At 29.3% G+C, this 11,635-nt stretch overlaps 1 long non-coding RNA gene across 1 annotated transcript; it reads left to right on the forward strand.

Moving 5' to 3' along the window:
* Positions 1-2,305: 2,305 nt before the first annotated feature.
* Positions 2,306-10,344, forward strand: LOC129957599 (uncharacterized). The gene is made up of 3 exons (XR_008782787.1): positions 2,306-8,438; positions 9,273-9,290; positions 10,324-10,344. It is a non-coding gene; the product is annotated as an uncharacterized LOC129957599 (long non-coding RNA).
* Positions 10,345-11,635: the final 1,291 nt, after the last annotated feature.

Genomic DNA, 11,635 nt, shown 5'->3' on the forward strand with positions numbered 1-11,635 from the left:
ATATTGGAATTTTCAATGCTGTTTTGGATTTTAGTAAAATTACTTCTCGTATTTCAAAACAACTGCGTCATTTTACTTGAATGTTTTATTTAGATAGCCTAGCGCACTTTTCTTAATCTAATGGTATTTTACCCTTAATATAGGTAACATTGAATACGGTAAGTTAGAATTGTTTCAATAAATGCATATTAAGATATACGTTTTCAGATAATTAAACTATTTCATTACCGCTCAGTCATATGGTCACGTTTTGCTTTACGCGCTCAGGAATGTCGCAACAATATAAGCAAAAAAAAAAAATGCCATATACATTATTCATAGATCTTTTATAAAAATCTCAATTTGGTTGAAATCCAGTGCTTGGCACAACTTCTCACTACGTCTTCAGAGTTTACCAAAAAGTAAGATTACAGTTAAGGTAAAATAGTGCCATTAAGTAACACTCATTTAAGATTCTATGCTTAAAATTTAAATAAAATGTCATTTTCACATGAAGTTCTTTTTTTTTTTGTTTTTATATTATTTATCTTCATATGTTATGAGACTTTATAGGCTGTGTTTGCTCATACACTTAAACAGCCTATTTAGTTCTTAGCATTGGCGATTTAGCATCCGTTGTCGATATGAAAGGTTACCCATTTCAATTGAGTATAATATTTAATATACAATTTTTTGCACTCCATTTGCTATGTGCTCAGTTGCCCAATTTGAGTCTCAGCTTGCCTCATTCTACTGTTTTCTAATCAGAGTTTCAACTTTCGTTTCACTATGTCAATTCTAATGGATGCATCCTCAACCTGACACCCCCCCCCCCAAAAAAAAAGCTGGCTTGTAAAGATTATGAATGAGCGATGAAAAAACTTAGTTCGATGAGCGAAGAGAGAGTAAAGGATTATCGCCACGTCTGCACGATTTGATTACATTAACACACCCCTTGCTTTATAAGCTTTCATCGGCACTAAGGTGACGTGGCTTGCATTGACATTCCACAGAAAAGTGGTAATGAATTGTTCCGAGTTCCGTATTTCAGAAGGTAGGAAAGAGTTTTAAAACATGCGCCTCGCAGAACTTCACAGACAACAGAATGGAGTGAGTTGTTATTTCAGATGAGCGATTCGTATGTGATCGTTATTTATTTAAAACAACATACATTTTAAAGTCAATTTAGTTTCAAATGCCGATTGTTTATTATTTTTAGTTTCAGTTTCTCGTATGAAGCACCGATTTTAATATTCCCTCCATCTGTATGTATTCATAAACAAAAACCAAAATTAGAAACGAATTATTCATAGAAATACTTGAAAAATTGGCCTAGCTCTAAAAGTTCGGGATAATGTTTATGGAAGAAAAAACATCCAATTAGTAAAATAAAATAATTAAAACATTTAAATGTCTTCTGTCAATAGTAGATAAAGTTTCTATTTTTTAACGAGCTGCATCTTTTAATACGAATAAATAAAAACAAACATCGAATCAAAATTCAGATTACAAACGTTAAATAATAATGACAGAAAATATCATCTATTTTGTCAAATACCTGATACTTATGAAATATGTTTATATACTCGGTCATGTATTCATACGAAAAATATAAAATTTTCTAGCTTCTATTTAAGTTCTTTATGTCACGCACATTTCCTATTAAAGTAATACACTTGATAATAGCCGGCGTCCTGGCATAGGGGTAGCGCGTCTTCCCCGTGATCTGGGCGTCCCGGGTTCGAGTCCCGGTTTGGGCGTGGTTGTTCTTCTGTTGTTCTATCTGTGAGATGTGTGAATGTGCCCTTCTGTAAAAAGGGGTTGTGCAAGCGAATGAATGATGCGTGAGTGGCAAAGTCGTACTCTTGGCCCTAGTTGGCGCTGCTATAAAAAATAAGAGACGTTCCCCCTCAGGCTTAAAATCGCTGTCTTCGTAACAGCGGGCTTGTCAGTGGCAAGTGCCATAAGAAACAAACAAACAAACACTTGATAATAAGATAAAATATAAATGATGAAGTGAACTAGAATACAAAGGAACATAAATAATATATCATAAAAAATATAATTTCACTTATAAGAATAATGTAAAATAAAAGTTTTATTGGGACATAATATATTGGAAATGAATATGTGTATGATTTAATTAGATACTAAAATAATTCTAATTCTCTTTACATATATATATATATCGAATAGGAAAATCATTGAAAGGAATTTCGACATGCAGAAATATATTTTTCATCGTTTTCTTAATGCTTCGCAATTTCTTTTCACAATTTTAAATTGTTAATTTTTCCAATTTAATGTTTTTTTTTTATACAGAGAACAAAGATAATTTTTCATTTCTTTATGAATAAAGTATTTCATATAATCTTTTTGAAAATAATGTTTTGTAGTAGCATTTCAAAATAATCATTAATCAATCATGAGTTCAAAATAATCATTAATCAATCATGATTTCAAAATAATCATTAATCAATCATGAGTTCAAAATAATCAATTTTAAAAATAATCAGTACTATAAGTGCAGTAAAATCCCTTACGCATCATAGCTTCAAACTATGGTGGATAGTTTGTGAATGCTTCCCTCCTATTTTTTACATGCTTTTTCCTCATAACTTACGTTCGTCGTTATCGGAAATCGTTATTGTAATTTTAAAAAAAATGTGATCACCTCGATACATCAGGCTCATCCTTTGCCTATTATATTTATATCCTTCATTATGAAGGAAACCCATAGGCAATGGCCGACTGCAAAATGTATACATTATTTATACCAAGATTTCAGTTTAATGAATAAAAAATTTTTACTGTATCAGAAACTATTTTTTTGATAAAAGTTATAGATACTTGAAAATTTTTTTTTATTATAGAGATTTTCGAATGCATATAGTTTCTATATTGTTTCGTCCCATTCAAGTCTTACGAACAGTATTTTATGATTGCAGTCAACAATCATAATTTTTCAAATCAAAAATTTGATTTTTCAAATCAAATAATTAGAAGATTATTTGATTTGAAAAATCAAATAATCTTTTGATTATTTGCAGAAATAAGTAAATAATTCACAGTGTTACTATCAACCTACGGCAAAGCAAGAAAATTTTGTTGATAATTCTCCTTTATTTTTTTTCTATCATCAGCAGAACTTTTTTAAGCTTTAAACAAATAGAAATGATAATTCCCGAAAATTTTATTCACATTTCAGGTGATGATTTCCCAAGTAGGTTTGTTTGATTAAAACATTTATCATCTTAATTTTGAGAATCATTCTGATTTTTTTCATATGACAATTTTTCAAAGTGACTTCTCCGAACATACTAAAATATTAAAGCATTAAGTTAATCTGAGACTTAAGGAAATTTCTATTACGATCTTTCATATAAACATCTGTTGAATTATCCTTCAATATTTATATCTGGTGACGACGTGCTCGAGTTCGTAATGGCTCGAGGAAAAAGTCAGGCAATAATCCATTAACTGGTTTTAGAAATAGAATTAAAAAATATTTATTAAATATCCGATACTGTTTTATGTTATAGAAGAAGGCTATAATAATGCAAGGGGGTATTAAAAATATAATTTTGAAATGAAGTTGTTATGTTAATCCATTTTATTATTAATGATACGTATAAATGTTAAGAATTAATATTTGAATTTGAAGAATTAATATTTTAGTACCCTTTACACAACTGCTCTTTGAATAGTTTCAAACTGAAAAATCATTATCCACGCATAAATAACAATAAAAATCGCATAGCAATGAATACTGAAAATCAGCAAGATGAATTTAATTGTTAATGAGTAAAATCAGGTGTTTATGGTTTTCTTTTTACAAATGCGTATCTTCGCTATTCTTTCATTCATTGCATTATTTATTTTTTAATTCACAGATCCTATGTATAGTAAGTATGGGGAGATGCCACTCTATTGCAAAAATAGGAGAAAACTTTATTCATACGCGATGAAATGGCATTTTATTTAATTACGGAAATTGCATGCGTTGATTTTGTGATGAATGACATGATTTAAAATGATGATATATATTACAATTTATATTTTGTAATCTAGCTCAACATTTTCTTTTGAACTAAGGCGCCTAGCAAACCTTTTAGAATTTATCTTTTCATGATTAAGCATCATGGAAATTTCTATAACCATGCAACTAATTTTCAATAAATTAGTTTTAATTTTTAATTTATTCAGAAAACCTGCTTTTTTTACTTACATTTAAGGAAATCATTTGCAATAAGATTCCTAAAAGCTGATTAAAATAACATATAAAACAATTCAATATATATAAATAAAACATTAACTTGAATTATTTCAGCTAATCTAAATGGCATCTATGAGCTGCTTAGATGTTACACGAGATCTGTTTCGGGATTATTCTTGTCAGCGTTCAGTGAGTCATGAGTTGCCTTATTTGTTGTCCAACAAATAAAGTACCTGATTACCACAAGTTTCAGATTCATTAATCGACTCATTTTCGCTATTCTCATATTCATGGATATTCAATTTCTAGCAGGCAAGATGAATTAAAATGTAATCAATGTAAAAATTTTTAGAGAAGGTAGAAAGCACAAAACAAGAAAGCATTGAAAGTAATTCGTGTTCAGAAATGCCATTCGCCGTTTAAAGGATGCGTCAGAAATGGCAACCGAATGACGGAAGAAAACTTCATCTGGCGGTGCTTTACACTTGACAATACATACATATGGCAACTTTTCAAAGTAATTCTGAAGATTCACAGCCCATAGATTTTCTAACCTTTTCAAAAATACAAAGAAATTGGTGGGCATATGCGGCGGTACCGAATTTTCTTGCGATGGTATCAGTATTATCTCAGCATTCGTTGCATGTTGCATGTCTCGCGAAGCGAATACGAAATGATTAGCGTTGAAATCATTTCGAATTTTTCTTCGGTACAGTAGCTAACTCTTAACTCTTCAGCTATGAATTTACTTCCTAATTAGATGTCGCATTCTATTGGGGACATTTATTATTATTTCAGTGACTATAATAATGTAAAGACATTTAAGATATTGAAGCGTTTTAAATGACTTTTACACTACTTTATACTTTCACTGAATTGAATATTAAAAATTAAAAACGCAGAAATTCGATGCCCGAGTCGGATTTGCCACAGTGCGCAAAGAGCTTATTAGTTCAGCTCATTCGGTTGACGCTTCCGAATGAGTTCGGTTGACTAAGAACTTTTGTTTCTAAGCGATTAAGGATTTTTTTTTATTGTTCAATTTTTCTAATAGTTTAAAAGTTTAATTTTGAATTTCCTCGTGAAACGTGACAGTACTGACGAAAAATTTAGAAGTATTTTATTTTCTTTGAGATCTTTTCTCTACAGTTCTTAATTCAGAACACTTTTTCAAAAAAGGAACAAAAAAAAAAAAAACGTAGTTTTTAAATGATTCATTTTAGAGCTTTTTCGTTTTTATAGAATAAAATGTTCAATTAGACGTTGAATCTTGATCTACCAAATATTTAATAATTACTTAATAATTCATTAGAATTACTGTTAAATAAGTAAGTAATGACATATAAAAACTGCAAAGAAATGCCTCTCAAGATCGGTATTAAAATTACCTTTTTTGAACAGCAAATGGTAAGTCAAATAGTATTTTTTTATGATTTATGTGATTAATTTTTGGCAATTAAATATAAAACAGCGTTTTTAAAATGCTCTTAATCTTAAATTTTTTCTTTCTTTCTTAATTCTTTTATCTTAAAGTTGTGTCATTTTATTTTATTCAAAACAAGAATAACTTTCGTTATTGAAAATAACGAAAGTACTTAAATTACCTTAAATTATTCTAAGTAACTGGTTTAATTTTGCAACGCACTTTTGTTATCTACTTCTTACACATTTTATTGGCACGGATTTTACATACAATAAAGTCAAATGCAGTTGCTCGCGATACCTTGAAAATCAGTGAAAACTTTATAGTCATGAGAGGCGGCATTCATTCTATTCCTGTATTCAGATATCATGAATTCTTCTGGCTGATTCCACACACTCCAAAACAACACCCAAAGTTCCAAATATGCGGAAAAATGTTTCATTTTCGTTTCTCATCTAAATTCAAGCAGTTGATAAAGGTACCTCGAAATAAAAATTTTTCAATTTCACGATTATTTGATTAAAAAGTTCAACATACCCCCAAAAATTGTTCTGGGCTATTCCTGTTCTACTGGCTGGTTTCATTGCTTTTACACTCCGACACATTGCTTCAAAAATCAATTTTTAAGTTATTTACATTTTTATTCGCGATGATGAATGAAACATTATTTACAAACAACAACTTAAAATGAATTTTTCTCCTTGCCAAATTTTTATTCACTTTCATGTTTGAAAAATGATACGACTTTTTCCTTTAGTAGGGAAAAATTCTAGGAAGAGACTGGCTCTCAATTTCTTTTGCATATTTTACCATTAAGGATAGGATAAACCTGTGAATAAAGGAAGCATTCAAACGCTTCTCTTTTAAATGCCAGATATGAAATAAGATGCTGTTAAATATCTTCATTCTTCTCTGTTCATAGTAGTAAAAATTTATATTAAATTTTAAATTAGGATGAAATGACTCAAAATTACCTTTTATCTAAAGAATCTGTAAATAAGAATTAAAAAAAAATCTACATTTTGAAGGATAGTTGGGAATTTAAAATTGCAGCTAAATATTAAGATCAATATTTTTTTTTCTGAACAAAATGATTTCATTTGAATGCTGAACAATCAAAACAATTTCTATAATACATTTTAGAAAAATACAGAATTTCCGTGCTCCTTTAGTCTAAATTGAGAAGTCACTTTCATTAGAAAGACGTCATAGGGATTTTGTAACCTTAAACTTTAGTTTTAATTTTTCAAAAGCTACTTTGAAAATTTACACAAATGCAAAGAATTCAAGAATATATTATAAATCCACCTGAAGAAAAAAATTTAAATTCTTTCTTCTTCGGCTCTAAGCCTAGAAGAAACGACGACCGCCTAAGTGAGCTTACTCTACGCTATCGCTGCCTATCCAACCCGTGTCATTTGAGTAATGTCGGGCCAGTTTTTGCTTCTTGAAATTTCTAAACATTTTTTTTTTCCACGGGATGGAGGTATTAGCTCAATCTGGAGATGTTACTTTTAGTTTGGTGCTTTATCACTGACTTGTCCTACTTGGAAGGCCCTACTAGGACCTAAGCTTCCACTAGCTTAGGTCATACACTCAAGAATGCCCACTCACCACAACAAGGGCTTAACACCATAACATAAATTAAAATTACATTTATCAAAAAATTTATTAGCTAAGTAACATTTGTATTATTAAACTATTTTTATATATTAAGACAAGTGCAATATGCAAATGTTTCTAATTCCATTCGAATTGCGTTTCGAAACGCATAAATAAATGCATCAATGTCTCACTGCGAATTTTAATGTAAAAATCTTTAATTAAAGACTTTTTATCATTAAAAAAATTATATTCACATTTGGAAGGCAAGGTTTTAGAATATTGAACCGTTTTAGAAACCTAAATATTCAAATTAAATGACCGAGTTTCGGTATAAATGCATATTTGTACTGTTAAATGCAAGTTAATTACAAAATAAACACTAGAGACTTGCATCCATTGCATTATAAAAAATAATAACACAGCCATATTAGTAAACAAAAATGGTTCTGAAACAAATCGAAATATTTCCTTTTTCTTTCTTTCATAGAGATCTTGCTACACATTCTTGAACACCTCTGGAGAGACCATTTTTCTATACTCAGGGGCTTATTCTTCTGAGTTAGCAACGCTGATAAATACACGTAGTATCTGTAATATAACCTCAGAAGGAATCGCATACTTCAATATTTTGAAACTTTCGAGTTCATTTGAAATGCCTGTTTCACTTTCGCATCAACCAATCCGGTATTGAATGGGTTTCGAGAAAATGCTCCATCTGATGCTCTAATCTGAAAAGGCAAAGCAAGGAAAAATTTAATACATCATCTGAATTAACAATCAAAGATGCATTTTTTAAAATCGTTTTTCTTCGAAATTCGACAGTAATTTTGTGATTATTCAAAATAATAGAATTTAGTATAATATTTTTGAATCATATGTATGGAGGCAAATAAAAGCATAACGAAATATTAATTAAAAAGAAGAAGCCTTTAATGCAAAAATGAATTCATATAAAGGAATTAAAACTGTAGTTTCACCATTACAGTATCATCGTCGTTTAACGGAACCGTATTATTATGCAACCACTGGAAACTCAAGTACACAGTACGTAAAACTCCATGACAAATAGAAAAAAAAAAGCAGGTTTCATCACTACTAAACATTTTAAAATTTACTTCTTAAGAATAAATGTAGAAATTTCCTTTGTTTCTTACTCTTTTCTTTTGTAGTGAAGTTTCTATATGTGTTTATTTTCAGATGTTTCAAATTCACCAAGTAAGTTGTATGCGTTTTTTTATTATTTGTCTCAAAGATTTCTAAAAAATAAACATAAAATATCAGCAATACCATTCCTTATTAAGTTTCAGAGCTCGAGAAAATTTTTCTGTATATTATAAATGTAATAATTTCAATTTATGATGCCATTTGATTTGCCCAAACATATCACTATTTCGAAAACACGGTATAAGGAAAAGAAATAGGTATCTAAACAAGGGAACAGCTCTCTTTAACTTTGATCTTGATTTTGAAAAGCCTTGAAATTCTCAGATTTTTGAAACATTTGAAATTCCTTACTCTTTCTAAGATGAGAGGAACTCTCCATTTTTTGTTCTTTCTGAAATTATATAAAGTAGTAACTTAATAGGAAGTAATAAAATTACACTGAATTAGCATTTATTTCATTTTCACCTTTTAAATGCATCAACATTTAGTTTAAGTTATAAATATTTCGTGATCTTGAATAATGCCTTGAACATCTTTTTCTTTAAAAAGGCAACTTTAGGGGAAGTGATTTTGCGACGCACGACTTATATTAAAAACGGCGCATTCTTTTGGCAAATTTTTTGTAAACTTTGCGCATGCTTTGTCTAGGAAGGAGGTACTTCTGAAATTTTAAGTCGCATAGCATTGAATAAAAAAGGCGTATTAGTCTTACACATCCAGATGAGTCTTAATAAAAGTATGTAAATGAAATACTGTTTTTCAGCCACAAAAATATGTGTATTTTGATTTTATGACGAGAAAATTGAAGGTAACTCAAAATATTAATCGTGTTATTTGAAAAATTTTACAAGTAATTAATTTTATACTAAATAATTTTTCTTACAGCTCAAGCGAATTATATAGGTAAAAACATCATTTGATTTATAGGGGCGAAATTGCCTATTTTTTACATTTTTATTTAACTTGATTGGTTTCGTATTTGTAAAGATGTAATTTTGTAATCGAATCTCCGCTCATTTCCTGATGTGCAGAAATTCTCAAACTTAAGTTATTATCGCTGCCATTGCGCAATTTAACACTTTCAGAATTTAATTATCATGAATCGATTAATACAAAATTAACTCCACATGTGTAGCGCTACTTAAAATTGAATTTGAAAATAATTTGATTCTATGATTCCTTGACGTTGATTACAATGAATCATAAAAATATTAAGAATAAAATATAGAAATTAATTAAGATATAAATTTATATTACTGTTTTTACGATTAGAAATAAAAATGTATAATTATTAGCAAAGTGCATTTTTAAATTTTGTTTAGCCTTTTTCTGTGTGTATACATTATTGTTTCCTTCAGTCTTAAGTAAAAAAGATATGCTCAAATGATTATGTTTCGTTTTCTGAAATTGATATAATTTTGAGGCAACATTTTAATGAAACAGTTTTCTAACACCTCTATTACAATAAACTGGTATGAGATTCTCGCGTGGCAATTTTGAGAAACAGAGAAATCCATCTCTAATTTAATGGAAAATAATATGTTTCACTGAATAAGATAGGAGTAAGCTTACCTAAAATTAAAGCATTTGAAGAGTGATAAAACTGAGGAGAGAAAGCAGTCTTGATTGCTTTCATAATGACTTGTCATCAAGAAACCATTTCACTATTATAAATAGGATTTTGTTATTTCTCATTTTCTAATTTTTCCATTTTTAAATACTTCTACTATAATTAGTATTACGCTTAAAAAGGAACCACAGATTCATACAAATTATTTAGATTTCTCAGTGAGTTCATTGAAGCATTTATCTGGTAGAGTAGATTTTCATTTCCAAGCTTACAGCTATTTAATGAGAAATAATTTTTATGCACTTCGAATTCTTGTTCTCTGGAAATGGATGAAAAAATGGTTTAACTATGACTTTTCATTTGTAGATGATTCTAAATCTGAATCATGTAAGTTATCTCCTTTATAATCTCATTTATTTTATTTCTGAAAATAAAGGTAACTTGTCATAAACCCATACATAAAATTACAAAAGCAAGACAATACTCTAGTGAATATATAATGAAAGTAAACAAAAAAGTATCAAAACGTTTGAAAAAGATTCTTTTTCTGAAAGAAAATAACTGACTAAATTATTTCTCTAAAAGTTTACATTGTTCCAGTTAAAAAAATTAAACTTTTTCAATTATTTCCTGTTGTAAATTAAAAATGTTCACTCATCTGATGCGCGTTTAAATGAATAATATGACCTCCCCCGAAACCCTCATTGCTTCTACTGTTTTCTAAATAAAATATGAATAAGACACAATTACAAATAATAAGCAATGTTCATAATTTTAATGTAAAACATTTGATGCAATCAGCTCTAATGATTTTTTTACAAACATGCTTAGAATCATATAATCAATATTGTATTAAAATATATTTTTTAATATTCAAGTAATTGCATTGTCTTTTGCGTAGATAGTATTTGTATGTATTTAATCATTTTTTTATAATCATAAATATTTTAAGTCCACTAAAACGTACTTTAATTTTTCAAGATTTTAATGAATGCATAGTTACGAACCATTATATTCTCTTATAAACAGAGTATCTCTATGGATCATCTACAAATTACATGGCTAGATTATACATAACGTGTTGCTTTTTTCAATAGAATATGCATCTAGAAAAGCCAAAGAGGCAAAAATGCTGCAGAAGGCTCTTTATAGGGAATAAAAAAACAGTCTTGACGTACGTTTAACGTTTGCAAATATTCTTTTGGAACACCCAATATAATATAATTCAGTCATAAGATTATTTTTTTTAACTATATTTGATTTCTGATTTGATGAGAACTTAATTTGCATCTAGAATAAACCGTCAAAAAATTGAATTGCATTAAAAATAAAGCAGTATTTTTAATTTTTAACTCATTTGAAATATATTCTTGAATTTTCTCTCCATAACGTTATAAATTTGTTCTAAACACAGCAAAATCTTCAAGAGATGCCTTTTGCGAAATTCTTCAATGAACTCGTTGGCTATTGAACATTTCAATGTGTACCATGTGACCTTGCCGGCGTCCTGGCATAGGGGCAGTGCATCTTCCCTATGATCTGGGAGTCCCTGGTTTGAGTCCCGGTTTTTGCATGGTTGTTCTTCCTGTTCGATATGTGGGATGTGTGAATGTGCCCTCCTGTAAAAAGGGGTTGTGCAAGCGAATGAATGATGCTTGATTAGTCAAGTCGTACTCTT

The sequence above is a fragment of the Argiope bruennichi genome, chromosome 11, assembly GCF_947563725.1.
Source record: "Argiope bruennichi chromosome 11, qqArgBrue1.1, whole genome shotgun sequence".
In the NCBI taxonomy this organism is placed as follows: domain Eukaryota; kingdom Metazoa; phylum Arthropoda; class Arachnida; order Araneae; family Araneidae; genus Argiope; species Argiope bruennichi.